At 41.2% G+C, this 16230-nt stretch overlaps 1 protein-coding gene across 5 annotated transcripts in view; it reads left to right on the top strand.

The window, feature by feature from the left end:
* The window catches only part of PCDH15 (protocadherin related 15), a 1707782-nt gene that overhangs the window by 760989 nt on the left and 930563 nt on the right, over window positions 1–16230 (top strand). The gene's annotated exons all lie outside the window — the stretch shown is intronic.

The following is a 16230-nucleotide window of genomic DNA, read 5'->3' as shown; positions in this document are numbered from 1 at the left end:
TTTTCCCCCTCCCTTCTCTTAATCTTTCCAATGTAAGGCAGCAGTGAAGTACGGGGAAAGTTAAGACTTTGTTCCAGTGCCGTGGGTCTGTGTCAGGCTATCACTTTCTGTCCTGCTTGTTCAAAGAATAGAGTGGTAAAGATGGACAAGTAATTATCTGGTGGAAAAGGAAACACAGTGTGTTCTTCTTGTTCTTCCGGATCCCTGCATGTGGGCTTACAGTTTTGTTGAGATGTTAATGTAGTATTTAGAAAGTCACATGCTTTTGAATTATGACTCCTTGCTGTTTGACATGTTTTGAAAAATTGTGAATTCTCAACCGCTTTCTTTCGCCGCTTCCCTCTCCCTGACAAAACGTAGAGGGGGGCAAGAGTGTTGACATGGTGTTTGTTTTCTTGTGCGTGAATGCACCTGTGTGTCATTTCATTTTGTGAGCCGCAGTTGCTGGAGATTATAGTTAATGGGTAAGCGTAAGTGGTTAACTCTGCCCCACAATGAACTGCATTCTATTTTGTGATTTTTTGGGATCTGGAGGGTCCTGATGTTTTCACTATAGATGTGTTAGTGTGTTAGAATCTGTGCTCCTTTACGAAAGTGCCCGGGAGCATTGACCATTTAGAATTTGGATCCAGATAGACTTTCTCCTCAAAATGCAGAATTAGGGCTAGGTAGTACTAACAGTTTTCCTGCTTTGTGGCTTGGTCTTTACTTTACAAGCACACTCTGGATGTTGTAGGGAAGGTGAGCCTAAGAAGTAATTTCCAGGCGCTCTGATGGGTCTCTCCAGTAGGTGCAGATGGTCACCCATTTGGCAGAGCCGTGGCATGCACACACGCGCTGGGGGGCCACTGTTCACTAGGGTGAAACACGACGGCCTCACGTCAGGCTGGCTCCAAGTCTGAACTCATTTGCTTTCACCGACAGAGCTGATTGTCAAATCTAGTAACCGAATACTTAAGGGGCAGAGTTATGGTGTGGCTTAATGTCAGAGAAGCAAACCATTGTAAAAGAGATACATGCTGAAGCATAGAATGTTTCCTGTTATTTTCACAACAATTTGGAAGCTGTTTGCATACGCTCCCATGGAGTTACTGTTCACTGCAAATTGGTTCTTCCATTAGTTTCTTTCCTTCTGCCTTGGCTAAGTGTGAGTCAGTGTATGTATCTTTACGTGTGAGTCTTCAGATTTCAGAAACTTGATCCCCTCGACTGTGGGCTCATTCTCCTCTGAAATAAAGGTGCACCCTCGTGCGTGTCCAGTTGCACGGAGTGGGGCCATCCTCCCCTTTCAACTCCTGCAATGATGGGGTGAGCAGGGCACATGAATCCTCATCCCTTCACCACGGAAATGACCCCTGAGTGTTAGCCGTTAAGGGATCTGAGCTATCTTACGGTTAGCTGGCTTTGGGAATATCGTGGGGGTAGAACTTTGAATACTTTTTATAAAAAGAGGTTTAAATAAAGCCTTCCATTTTCTAAGAGATTTTAAAATTTAAATCCATTAATAATATTATTTGATAAGTACAGGTCTGATCTAAAACAGTAGTTTTAAAAGGAACACTGGTAATTACAGTTCTAAACATAAAAGAACTCAGAGTTTAAGTTAAATGCCCATTGCAGTATTTTTCCTTAGCCTTCCCATGTTTCAGTTGTGCAAAGTGTGTGTTGTGGTTTTTGTTTTGTTTTGTTTTTACCATCCAGCTTTAACAGCAGACGGACAGATGTAAACTGAAGCCATTTGCAAAAATTCCCCAGATTTTTTGGTACCCAGCCTCAGTTGGAAGTTCAATGCAAAAGGCAGCAATTATTTTTTCTGGTCAAGGGAAATAACTCTCTCTCTTTGATCACAAAATGTGTGTCAAGCAAATGTGTGTTGAGTAATTAATGATTCCTTTCAGTAATCACTTGATCATGTGGGCTTTGACTCCCTGAATAAATAATGAACCTTTACAATCATAGTAAAAGGAAAAAAAAATTCTTTAAATGTGAATTTTTGTCTCAGGGTAGATGAGTGTCCTCCCCATTGTTGTAACTGCAGGTACAATTTCAGACAATAGGGACTTCTGTTCCTACTTACGTGGTGTAAAATAATACAAAACTCTTCTCGTAAACCAGATGTTATCTCGAGTTATCTCGACTTTTCTCTGGCCCAGAAATCCCCCGTATATGTTTACCTTTTATTGCAGCCTTCACACTGAAGAAGATCTTAGGGTTTTAAGTTTTATCCTGAACCCCAACCTAAGAATACATTCCGATTGGCAGAAATAATAATCTCCACAAAGGGGACTGCACTGCTTCTAAGTGGAGTGAGCGTGTTCATCATCTGAAAGTTTAATTTACTTGGACTCTATGTTAATGAGTAGGTTTTGGTCATACTCTTTTTGTCGTTTGATTTTTTTTTTTCCTCTTTCTACTTTTTTTTTTTAAAAGAGTTTGTCCTCACTTGTGGGATGGTTGGTGTTCTGACTCATGTGTCCTGATCTCTGTGTTCATGGGGAACACCTTACAGTTATAACGCTGAAAACCAGTGTCACTCGACAGGGCGACTTTTCAAAGCTGTTTTTGTTGCTCTCAGCTAGAACTCTGTTTGGATGTAGGTATTTTTTCTTCTTTTTTTTTTTTTTCTCACCCTTTGTGATTCAAAACTCCTGATGGCACTTGGGACCTCCTCTCTGAACTTCTATGCTCAGATGCTCCTGTGTTGTATGAGGATGTATTTGGGGCACCTGTGGGGACTTGTTAGCACTCAGAGTCAACTTCAAGTGAGAAAAAACAGTTGCTGTTAAGGAATGTATGGCAAGAATATGTCCTGTGGATAGAGTCTCTGTACGAAGTCCAAAGGATCAGAGCCCTCAGAAATGGATTTTGTGTGTAACATTCATTTAAATCACATCCTAGAGCCCCTTAGACTGGGATGGTGGCGAGACCAGAGAATTTACCCAGATATTCCCAATGCAGCCATTACTCCCTCACACGTGTGAGCGGGAGGCAGGGGTGAGGTGCTGATTTTGAGTGTGGGTCAGAAGAGCCTGGCCTTGACGTATAATCACCACCTGTGATGTACAAACCAAAGTCCCAGATTTACAGGACTGTGGAGATACAAGGCACTTGGTTTCAGCCTGCAAATAGGTCACACACCATGAAGCAAGGTGGACGCACACACACATGCATGTGCACACAATTTATTAATTTATTGAAGGAGCTTAGAAACCTCTGCTTCTGGTACAAAGACAGTTCTTGTCCTTGGAAGCCCTGGCATATTCCCTAAACATTTTTGCCTCAGTGACCACATCTATAAAAGTCAGCCCATCGGAGTTTTTGCAAGGATCAGCTAAGATAATGAATAAGAAACTGACAAATGGCTAATAACCTAAAGTACAATTAGTTCTAATCTTCTAGCATTTACTTCTCAAGATGATCGTGTGTGTGTATCTACAAACAATAGCAGCGAGATACTTTCCACTCTCGTGAATAAGAGTTTCTACCTGAGCACCATCACGGATAAATCTCCTTTTATCTCACAAGTTCTTTAAAGGCTGCACTCAACCTTAAATATCAGATCATGGCTATTGAAGCTATAAATGTAAAAGGCAGAGACAGTCATTATTTTGAGAAACTAAAGAAGATAAAGCATTGCTTTCCTTTGCACTGGTAAATGGAAAAATCCAAAGCTTGTTTATTGTGTACCATGATGGGTAAAAAATTGACAGGAGGTGTAACTGTCTTTACAGCTTTTAGAGTGTAAGCATTCTCATTCTCAGGCCATGGCGGATGTGTAGCCCCTATTACTTTTGAAAAGTCATTCATTCTAATGCCCAGTGAAAGGGCGGGTTTCAGACAGAAGTGAACACTGTTTCCTGACGGGGAGGATAGCGGTGTGTGGGATGAAGTGCATCATTCAAATGGGAGCCCAGCTAATGAATGCCCTCCCTGTCGTTTTCATGGAGGTGTCAGAATGAGCCTTTTCTGATTCAGCATCACTGAATCCTTATGGAAATGCAAATTGTTTATCCAAGGACAGTGACTTTCCTTTTTGCTTTATCATTTAAGGGACCGATTTCTTCAACTTTGCAGCACACCACTGGAATCCAGAGAAGGTTCATTAAAACGGGATGAGAGGTTGTTATTTCTTTAGAACCTTACGACCCTGTCTGAGAGACGGGGAGAAGTCACAAAGAGACGCTCACAGACGTGCAGGCTCAGAGAGACCCAGAGATTGTCTGCGGAGAGCAAGAGAAGTAGAGAAACTCCCAAAAGGAGAGATACAGGAAGTTAGAGACAGGGAGTGAAAGCTCGGCAAATACAGAACAGGGGCCCAGAGATGCTCCATGAGTAGGGGTAGAGGCAGAGAAAGGAGAGGGGCAGGACAGTGTCAGACAGGGGGATGGACAGAAAAAGACTGACAGACTGCCAGAAAGATCAGTGCACAGGGAAAGGGGAATAGAGTCAGAAAAGGAGACTGAGAGAGAGAAACAAAGACAGAGAGAGAATGTGATGCAGGGATGGAGAGGTGAGGCAGAGAGAGAGAGGGAGAGACAGAAGGGGGGTGGAGGGAGAGAGAGGAAGAGAAGGAGGGAGGGATAGAGGGGAGGAGGGAGAGAGAAATGAAGAGAGAGAGACAGGGAGGTTGGGAGGCTGAGAGGAGAGCAGGTGGAACTGGGCCTCCACCCTGCACCAGCCCCTTGTAGTGACGAGCTTGTGTCAGAGGTCTCCGTCCTGGTTTCTGTCTGTACAGGGCTGACCAAGGAAGGATGCCATTCAGGCATGTAAATCAGCCCTGCCCAGGGCCTGGAACCAGGGCCATCTCAGCACCAGGGTTAGTGTCTGCCATGTGCCCACCCGCATCCAGAGAGAACCCCGACAGAGCAGGCTTTGGGGTGGGAGCCCCTCACTCTGCGTGGGCTGTAGTGAAGGATCTAAGCTGGATAAGCTCCTGCTGCCTCACCTGGGAGGCTCAGATACTATTGTCTTCCTCGTCCTCTTGCTCTGGGAATTAGATGAAAGTGCATATTTCATCAGAGCCCTGCACAGTGTGGTTTACCACCTCCACTAACTAGCTCAGTGCCCAGAATTTAGCAAGGGCTCCATAACAATCTCATCAATGACTGCATATTTGCCCTGAGTATTTGTTCCCGGAGTCAGGAAGAGCTGAAATGGTATCTTGGTGTTTCAGTAGGAACCCCTGCACTCCTGGAACGTGCCCCATCCCAAGGATGGGCTGCTGACCTGCAGAATCCCCACACCCGGGGGTCCCTGCTGTGCATCCAACTTTCTGAAGAACAGGAAAACAATAGCTGTGGCCATGCACACGAGTCTGGTCCTGGTAGCCCCTTGTGGTCTTTTCTCCTTCTCTCCTCACTCAATGTGGGGACTATTTGTGGAAGATAGAGGTGGTGGGAATTTGGAAATGAGGGAACCTTTGTAGTAAGAAGCATGGAGATGGCCTCGGGGACCAGAAGTGGACAATTCAGTTAGAAGAAGGCACGCAACTGAGGAGGGAGGGGGATTTTGTAAAAATGAGATAAATGTGCGCTTCCTTTTCTGAATTCCAAGATGAGCCAAGAGGAAGGCGTGTGCATACGGTTTATAAATGACAATGTACACTATAAAATCTCTAAAGTTATTCCTGGCTATAAGGCAGATAATGAGAACATAAAGCACTTTACCAGAAAATCTTTGAAGTGCTCAAAATTTCAATTTCAATAGTTTTCTTTTACTTTTCTTTAATTCTTGAATTTTTAAATACTGAGCTCTCCTCACTAAATAGATTCCTTCTGCATGGCTATATTTGGAGGAAAGCAATCTAAGAATGTATGCAAGCATTGGATTTTTTCCGTCTTCTTTGATGTGTTGTTGAATTTGTTTGATAAATGAATGAAGAAAAGAATAAATATTGAGTGTCTACTGCGTGCCTGGAAGTATTCCAAGTACCTTTAAATATGTTATCTGTTTAGGGCGCCTGGGTGGCTCAGTTGGTTGAGCGACTGCCTTCGGCTCAGGTCATGATCCTGGAGTCCCGGGATCGAGTCCTGCATCGGGCTACCTGCTCAGCAGGGAGTCTGCTTCTCCCTCTCCCACTCCCCCCTCTTGTGCTCTCTCTCTCTCAAATAAATAAATAAAATCTTTAAAAAAATAAATAAAAATAAATATGTTATCTGTTTAACCTCTGTGGGATGGAAGGTATAGAACAGATGTTCCCTCCCCGATAAATTTGACTTCTGAGTATCCCTACGTGAGTTTCTGCATCGAAGAGGTGCTCACAGTCTGTTAAACCTCACTTTCCGTCGGATGCCGTGCACAGGAAATAAAATGTTCTGTTTTGGACCGTTAGCAAGTGTTACACTGGTGTGCTAATATTTTACAGAAAATGACAACAGCAGAACTTTTAAGCGTTTTTACAAGGTTTATGGAGAAATCTTCGCTCAGGATATACTGAGTTCTGTATAGCATTCATTATAGGAATTCTTATTTTGTATTCATAAATGAGGGTAAAGAATAGAATAAAATTCAACAGAGCTTCAGATAATAAGGCTTCACTTTATTATCGTTACACAAAATTTTTCCAAATAGTAACTTCAGCTACCATCAAGAAGATATTGTGTGAATGAGATAATGCTGAAGCAAAGAACATTTCTAGTATTTATGGGGGATAATACCTATTTCCTAAACAGTTGCCATTTAGATGTACATTACTACCCCCTCATTTTTTTAAACATACACACACACACATATAGGCATATATGTACACATACATAAATCAAAGCACTTTCTTAGAGCTCATGTTTATTTTGATCAAAGCAGGTGTGCATGGTTAAAAAAAATCAGATTGTGCATTGATCAAAGCAGGTGTGCATGGTTAAAAAAATCAGATTGTGCATATAATTAAATATACACTAGGTCCTGCTTCTCTAAGTCCCCACACAACTTTGTTCAACTCTTTTTTGGGTGTTTCTCCTTTATTTCTACCTATATCTCTAAATAATATGCTTATGATGCTACCTCTTGATTTATTTATTCAAAGTATTATTTCCTATTGCAGTACTAAACATTCAGTTGCTTTTATTATCATATTTTTTATTCTATCCCACATTCGAAATACAGTACAGTATCATAAATTCTAGTTACTTTAATATGCTAATGCTCTGCCAACAATAAACTGTGATTTTATTTTCCAGTTTTTGTTTTTCCATCTTTAATACACGTTTTTTTATGTTTACTTTTCTGAATATCTCGAATTTTTTTTGCAAAAAAATAAAATTCCACAAATGATTCCACAAATCATGCTAGTCGATACATTTTCCCAAGTTCTTGGAAACACTGGTCCTCCAGTACCATTGCTTTCCCAACACGGTGACCCTCTTTTCAGTCATATTGGGATGTAGACTTACACTGGTGCGTTGCCTCTGAGTCAGGTGTGAGGTCCGCTGCCCACTGGGACCCCACAGCCGCCGGGAGTGGGGGTGAGGGAAATAGAGGGCCATTCACACTGCTCTGTGGCTGCAGGGCTGGGGGGGTGGTGTCTACAGGGCACAATCTCAACCTTCACACTTCCCTAATTAAGTCTGCCTGGTTCTGGACTGGAGTGGAGGATTACCTGGTACACTTCATGGAGGGGCTCTCTGACAGGTATTTATTTGTGACGCCTAGGAGAGAGAGATTGATTGATTGATTGATTGATTATAAGGAGTCAGCTCATGCACTCACGGAGGCTGTGGGCCTTGGGACCTCTCTGGCAGGTAGCTAAAGAGCAGGAGAGCCCATGGTGTGCAGTTCAGTTCAGTCCAAGCCAGAGGGTAGGGGAAGACCAGTGTCCAGCCTGAAGACTGGAAGAGAGCGCAAACCCACCCTTGCTCAGCCTTTTGGTTCTGTCCCTGCCTCCAGCATGCTGTGCGCGAGCAGAATCCAAGGTACCCAAATCAGAGGACTCTGCAGACATGGAGTTCAGAGTGGAGCTTGGCACTGGGTATGCATGTGTAAGAAAAGAGGTCTGAGGAGTGAGCTCTGGGGCTCTTGTGTCTTAGAAGGACCCATGTGTCCAAGGCCATTTATGGTCCCAGGATGACAGGAACCAGGACGTAAATACTGGCTTCAGCAGTGAGCGTGTGTGGGTAGCCATCGAGGCAGTTCAAGGGTGTTACCGAGTGGAAGGCAGTTGGCCTGGAAGTATTCTGGTCATTGTTCTTGTCATTACTTTTGCATCTTTGTTTTAATATTTACACTTTCAAGAGCTCCTTTCTTGTTCTCTGTTACTTCGTTTGCTTTTTGCTTTTATTAACTTATTCTCTGATCTTTATAAAGACATTGGTTATAGCCCTGTTTATTTATTTAATGAAGTGTCATTTGGTTCCCTCTGTAATATTTTCCCTCCCACCCTCATATTTTCTCCTTTGTGTTGCTTTGCCCCCACAGACATTAAGTGATTGGTTATTAATGCCTCTTCACTCACATGTAAGAATGTGTTAGGGTATGCAGGCCATGGAATCAAATATACTCTTACAGGTCCCTGTGCAACATTTATATTTTGCTCATGTAGCTTTCTGCAGGTGGTTTTTACATCAACGGGATGTTGGGGGTCTGGGGAATGGTCTTCAACACATGGCTTCCAAATGTTCTCTGAGTTTGTCGTCCAGACAGCCCTCCATGGAAAACAAGAAAAATATGCAAGGGAGGTTTTATGGGTCAAGACTGGACTGGATGGGACACATGTGACATCCGCGCACATTCCTTTGCCTCGAACTCGGTCACATGGCCACTTTTAATCACAGGCAGGTTAAGACACTCAACTTTTGTACTTTTGAAGTGTGTCCAGACAGAAGAGGGAAATGAATTTTTATGAGCAGAGACGTGTCTGTGTCACTAAACGTAAGTCACTGAAATGCTCTTTGATGGTCCCTGTGTTTGCTCAGGACTAGTCAGCAAGTGTCATGGATCCAGGCAAAGAGAAGGCCTTGTGTGTGGTGGCCCAGTGTCCAGGGACCTATGACAGCATCTTCAGAAAACACTCCGATGTCTGAGCTGTGGAGCAGGGAAGGCTTAGGGGACGATTGCTCAGCACTTGGGGAGGGATCCAGGTCACCCAACAGATACCTCAGCTCCAGCACCCTCCCCTGCTTGTCCTTGTGCTCCCTTTGTGGAGCTCCCCATTCCATATTATCTGGTATGTTCTGCAGCATTGATTGGCTCTTCGGCATAACCACTGTCTCCCCACCTCTGCCATTTGCTATGTAATCTTCTGTACTTCGCTACGTAAGTTTCTCATCTTCCACTTTCAAATTTGTTGAAATCACACATTTTCCTTTGCCACTTCTTTGTCCTTGTGGTTTCATGTTTCTTTCAATTTCTGCACTGACCTGAGTGTGTAGAGGATGACAGATAAGTACTTTTGATCAATCTACATCTTAATATCACAAATTTGCATTCCAAAACCAAGTTAAGAAAAGGAGTTATGAGGGATATCTGGTTTGTAGGGGTTGTATTTAAACATGGGATCTAAAATTAAAATGTTCATTGAATATCTTTTATTGATGACAAGATATCAGAAATATATCAATTGCTTTCTGTATACCGGTGATTATAATCATTGCTTCTTTGGAAATATTTGGTTTTGAAGCTGTCAAGTATGTGTCAGTTCCTTGTCAGTGAATTATATTTGCAGCTATTCAAGTCACCTTGAGCCTCTACGTTTTGCTTCACACACACACACACACACACACACACACACACACAGAGGCCAGGCTTCATATCACACTTATTTCTGCTGCAGTCCAATTTACTGTTGGGCACGGATGTTCAAGGCATGTCTGGAGGAAGGAAGAGCTGTTACACAGCTCATCAGGAAATTCTCTGTCCTGCAGCTTTTCAGCAAGTCACAGGATAGGGATTTAACAAGGAACAAAATAGAAACAAGATCTTTGGATAAAGTACAGCATTCACACAAAGAGTATGTCTTAGGGGGGATTTATTTTTTATTTATTTTTTTGGCTGTATCAAAGAGATTCTTGTAAAGGTCATAAAATATCTCAGTTGTCAAATCAGTTTTAAGTTATGAATGTTTTTGAAGCCACCCACCATGGTGGAGGTGCTTATTTTGTCATGGAGTAAAAATCAGCCACACTTTCTGAGACATTCCCTGTCATTTCCCCCTGTCCTGGGTAGTCATCGGGATTCTTCTTGTAGGAAGTGATATTGTGTCTTGAGAGTCTCATATAGTAAATGACCAGGTTTCCAGGGGTCCTTGGTTCTGTAAAGAATTGGGTGCATACGTTTGAATTCAACTTCAAATGCAGAGACCCATTAAGAGAATTCTTGAAGCTATTGCTCTGTTTCCACAGCCCTCCGACTGCCCCTGGCTTGTCCAAGATGTATAATAGCATGTCTGCTCCCCACCCCTCGAGTGTTCCCTGCCACGTCCAGCGGACCCTCTCAGGCCAGGTCTTCCTGTACCCATCCGCAAGACTCAGTATGCTGACGACATCTTCGAACCTCTCTCCTCTCTGACTTTCCATGGCACACATTTCTCTTTGGTTCTCTTGTTACTGCAGTTTGGTTTTTGAATCTTATTTCTTAAGATGCGCTTCAGGTTTGTCTTCAGGCAGTTCTTCCTTAATGAACATCTCACATGTTCATGTGCTCAGGTTCTCTTCCTTACTGTTCTCCTCTTCCCTTCTTTCACATGACTTCCCATTTACCACGTGCACTGTTGAGTTCTTAACTCATCTCTGTCTGCAGAAGGCAGCTAGCATCATACCTCCAACACCTCCAGCTGTCATTCCAAAGATGAGGTCTGCACAACCAACCACCTACAGACATTGCATGGGTGTTTCAGGTTCACAGAGCATGAGCTGGGCTCACCTCCTCTCCTCCTCTCCTCTTCTCCCCTGTATCCTATTTCACTGACCATTAACAAACAACACCACAGGGCACAAGCTCCAAACGTAGGTATCGGCCTTTGAATTCTGCCCATTTAACTGTCAGTCTACCTCCTCAATGGCTGGAGAACCAAACCCTCCTCCCACGCTTACCTGGAGGTCCTCCTCATTTCTTAATGGGGCACCCAACTGTTTTTCCTTCTTCTACTTTGTGTGCAGCTCTTCTCCATTCTTCTGTCTTCCTTCTTCCTCTATAATGCATGCATACCTTATTCTGCAGTGATTTACTTCATGGCACTGTGTAGATGCTGTGTGCTTTACAGGTGGAAGGTTTATGAACCCTGCATCAAGCACCTCTATCTGTACCCCTTTTCCAGCAACATTTGTTCACTTTGTGTTTCTGGGTCACATGTTGATAATTCGCACAATATTTTAAACTTCTTATTATATTTGTTATGGTGATATGTGAAGGGTAATTATGACTCCCTCAAAGCTCAGATTATTCCTAGAATTTATTAGGAACAAAGTATTTTTTAATTAAGGTATGTACTTTGTTTTAGATGGAATACTATTGCATACCTAATAGGCTACAGCATTGTGTGAATATAACTTTTATATGCAGTGGGAAACCAAAAAATTCATTTGACTCGTGTTATTGTGATATTTGCTTTACTAGAGTGGCCTGGAATCAACTCCCAATATCTCCCAGGTGTGCTTGTGCTGCCAATCTCATCCCTGCCTTGCTAAGATATTTCAATATTTTCTCATTCTATTTATTTAGATTCTTCCTTGAGATGCATCTCCTCATTTACTTTCTTTGCTAGTTGAATCTGTTCTCTAAATCCTTGTGTTGGCTATTGGCCCCTTTGAGCTCATACCATCACAGCATCTAGGACAAAAGAAAATAAGGAAGTCTGTGCTGTGATAGTTCAACCAAAAATCTCTATATTGGGTCTGCTTGGCTCTAATTTACCTAATTGCTTTATCAGTCCAAAGAGGGGAGGATGAAAAACATTTTAAGTCAAGACAGATTTTTCTTGTGACTAATCCATACTTCATATCTTTTTTGATTTCTATGAACATTCTTAGTCAAAGGCTCTACTCTCGGGCGCCTGGGTGGCTCAGATGGTTAAGCGTCTGCCTTCGGCTCAGGTCATGATCCTGGGGTCCTGGGATCGAGTCCCGCATCGGGCTCCCTGCTAGGCGGGGAGCCTGCTTCTCCCTCTGCCTCTGCCTCTCTCTCTCTCTCTCTGACTCTCATGAATAAATAAATAAAACATTAAAAAAAAAAAAAAAGGCTCTACTCTCAGTTCCCTGGAGAAGGGTCACTTCTAGATAATATAGTTGCAATGTGCCTTAGTTTGCAAAACAGAACACTTGAAAATTCCTGAGGTAGTAAACACTTTAATAGCTTCTTACACTGAACCAAATGTAGTCTTTTGACACTAACGTTGACTATCACATACTGCTGTATGAATCCTTAGGCATGTTCTCTAAAAAGTCAAATGCAAACTTTCAAATATGTATACTTCCTAAGCAAAGGACTGTTCCTACCACGTATCATATAAATGTATCAGTATGACAGTTGCAGAGAGCATGCGTCCAGAAGTATGGTACAGATTGTTATGTTTGATCATTTGCATTCTTGTGGCATGGATTTTTTTTTTTTCTCTTTCCATCTTCATGTAGAATATTTTTGAAAACTTTTAAACTTTGGAGTATACATGCCCTCCTTAATATCCATCACTGGACTAACCCATCCCCTCACCCCTCTCCCCTCTGTAGCCCTCAGTTTGTTTCCCGGAGTCCATAGTCTCTCATGGTTCATCTCCCCCTCTGATTCCCCCCTCCTTCATTTTTCCCCTTTTTTATCCTAATGTCCTCCATGCTATTCCTTATTTTCCACATATAAGTGAAACCATATGATAATTGTCTTTCTCTGCTTGACTTATTTTGCTTAGCATAATCCCCTCCAGTTTCATCCATGTCGATGCAAATGGTGGGTATTCATCCTTTCTGATGGCTGAGTAATATCCCATTGTATATATGGACCACATCTTCTTTATCCATTCATCTGTTGAAGGGCATCTCGGCTCCTTCCACAGTTTGGCGATTGTGGACATTGCTGCTATGAACATTGGGGTGCATGTGCCCCTTCTTTTCACTACATCTGTATCTTTGGGGTAAATACCCAGTAGTACAATTGCTGGGTCATAGGGTAGCTCTGTTCTTAACATCTTGAGGAACCTTCATACTATTTTCCAGAGTGGCTGCACCAGCTTGCATTCCCACCAACAGTGTAAGAGGGTTCCCCTTTCTCCACAACCTCTCCAACATTTGTTGTTTCTTGGCTTGTCAATTTTTGCCATTCTAACTGGTGTAAGATGGTATCTCAATGTGGTTTTGATTTGAATTTCCCTGATGGCTAGTGATGTTGAACATTTTTTTCATATGTCTGCTAGCCATTTGTCTTCTTTGGAGAAGTGTCTGTTCATGTCTTCTGCCCATTTTTTGACTTATTATTTGTTTTTTTGGGTGTTGAGTTTGAGAAGTTCTTTATAGATCTTGGATACCAGCCTGGGTGTTATATGCAAACAATGAATCATGGAACACTACATCAAAAACTAATGAAGTACTGTATGGTGACTAACATAACATAATAAAAATAAATAGTAAATAAGTAAACTTCAGAATATAATTTATAAACTGCTTTCAGCATGTATTTGTTAAAAATTTTAAATTAAAATTTTTTAAATAAGCAGTTTTAATTAAACAATCTGATGTGATTCACTTTAAAAGGCAGATGACGTATTTTATGTCAAGGCCAGACCAGCAAAATCTAGAACAAGCATCTTCGATGATACTACATAGCAATAGAAATATAAATACATAGTTAACCTTGGAAGGAGGTAGCAAAGATAATTGCAATGTGTACAGACTGTAAAAGCACCGTAGTGACAGGATAATATCAGTCCTGCCATTCCATATTTGATTTTATTCTCATTGTGTTAAAATAATAATTGTTATCTCAGTAAAAGATACCAGAGAAAATGCCCAAGTCACACAGTTAAGAATAAATGCTAACAAACTCTGGTTTCTCATTTCTTTGTATTGACATGGATTCAAGAATTTATAACTCATCATAGTCTAGAAAATATCCTCCTCATTAGAAATTCTGCTATATTTATATTTTTCATATTTATTTTCCCAACAGCAGTGACCTGTATGGTGCCAACAAATGTTTATTAAATGAATAAATCAGATTTGTTTTTCAAGACAGCTTTTTCTTGCAACTAATCTATACTTTATATCTTGTATTTCTATGAACAGAGCATTATTAAAGACAGTTGAAAATTGAATTGCCTGAATCCTTAGAAAATATTATTGAGAGTGTTTTGTTGATAATTTCATCAAGTCTTTTGAGTTATATTATGGAAGATATTTTTACAGAAGCTCTTACTGTAATTAGTGGCAGATACTGAAGCAATATCACAATCAAGTGCCTGTTCTTGGTGATGATACATGTCATATGCAATTCATTCAGAAGCTACGTTAGAGGAGTTAACTGTGGACTTCCCAGATGATGTGATCCCCTTAAAATATCCTCTAACACCCATACATCGATGAGTGATGGAGGTCATGTTCTCATCTCGTTGCCAGCTTTGCTTCGTCCGTTTTACAATCACACAATAGGTAACTGGTGGTGATGATGAGACTTTCCTTTCCGTCATCCCAGACATCAGTCATTGTGTCTGTGTTCACACACTGAGAGCAGCGAAAGAGCACATCATGTCATAAGTGTGGCATACAATGCATTGATTGAATGAATATAGGAACAAATTATTTTTTTCTATTCAATTAAAGTTTGCTATAATACCATTTGGGGGACGCCTGGGTGGCTCAGTCATTAAGCGTCTGCCTTCAGCTCAGGTCGTGTTCCCAGGGTCCTGGGATCGAGTCCCACATGGGGCTCCCTGCTCAGCAGGAAGCCTGCTTCTCCCTCTCCCACTCTCCCTGCTTTTGTTGCCTCTCTCGCTGTGTCTCTCTCTGTCAAATAAATAAAATCTTAAAAAAAAAAAAAAAAAAAAAAAAAACATTTGGTAGTTATAGCTAGTATTTATTAGAATGAGAAGCAGATCTGTTTTGTTCTTACTTAATTAAAAAATATATAAATAGATATTTAAGAAGTTCAGTATAAATCATTGAAAAAGTTTGGGATATTTATTGTTTTGATGTCTTTAGAGATACTGAATGGATGGGAGCACCTGAGGCAAAGTGTCCTTGTTGTGCAGTAGAATATAACAAGGGTCCTCATTAAAGGCTTAGAGTGAAATTTACAAATACATATACTTTTTTGTGAACCTCTGGAGGATTCTAACTGAATAGCTTAATCTTCTTTAACCCACAAAAACATGGATAATCCATTTGAATGAGAAGAATGATATCTGTTTCTTACTATTTTACTCCGTTACCTATACAAAATTCACTAAGCCCAAATCAGACTCGGCTGGTGAAAATTCTCAGAGGGAAAACTAATTTTCTGTGTATACCCTATTAATAATTCTTTGTGGACATGACAAAAGAAAGTATGAATAATATACACCTTTATGCACATGGAGATATTTGTACTTATTCTGGTCAATTATCATTTTACAGTATCTTTTGGCATTTTTGATTATTAGCATTATCATATGAATATGTTGAGGAGAAAAAGTAAAGAAACCTTGCCATAAATTTGCTTCTAATTTGATTTGTTTACCCTGAATAGTATATAGACTAATACATACAAACTTCATAAGTCACGGTTTCAATTACAATTACTTTTGTCTTTATGTATTTAATCATTATACTATCGTTTTCCTGTTGATGCATGCCAATGTGATTGGATGGATAATTGCACCCAATAGTTGATTCTTTCTATTGTCAAGAAATGTTTGGAGATTCTGACATAACGTGATGATCGATTGCCATTCTGAGGGATGTGGACAATGAGGTGGGATGAGTGATCACATGTTAAAACCAGCATCTAACTCATGTATCCATCATCTATTGATAAAATACTGCTGTGTAACAAGTTACCTCAGAATCTCAGCAGCCTGTAGCAAGACACACAACAGCTCTGTATTCTTGACTGGGCTCAGTCTCAGTTAAGTGCTGGCTATCCATTGGCTGATGTCCGCTGTCCTTTGCTGAGAATACTGGAGCTACTCGGCCATGCTTCCCAAGTCTCTAACCCTCCAAGCTCTTATGGCATCATATCATGTGGATAGAAAAAGCACAAAAGATAGGGCAAGCTCAAACACTCAAGTGCTTTACAGGCTCTCCATCTATTAAAGCAAGTCACAGGCTGAACTCAGAGTCA

The sequence above is a fragment of the Halichoerus grypus genome, chromosome 7 (assembly GCF_964656455.1).
Source record: "Halichoerus grypus chromosome 7, mHalGry1.hap1.1, whole genome shotgun sequence".
Classification (NCBI taxonomy): Eukaryota; Metazoa; Chordata; class Mammalia; order Carnivora; family Phocidae; genus Halichoerus; species Halichoerus grypus.
Note: the sequence above shows the minus strand (reverse complement) of the source record. Positions and strands in the feature narration are given on the sequence as shown.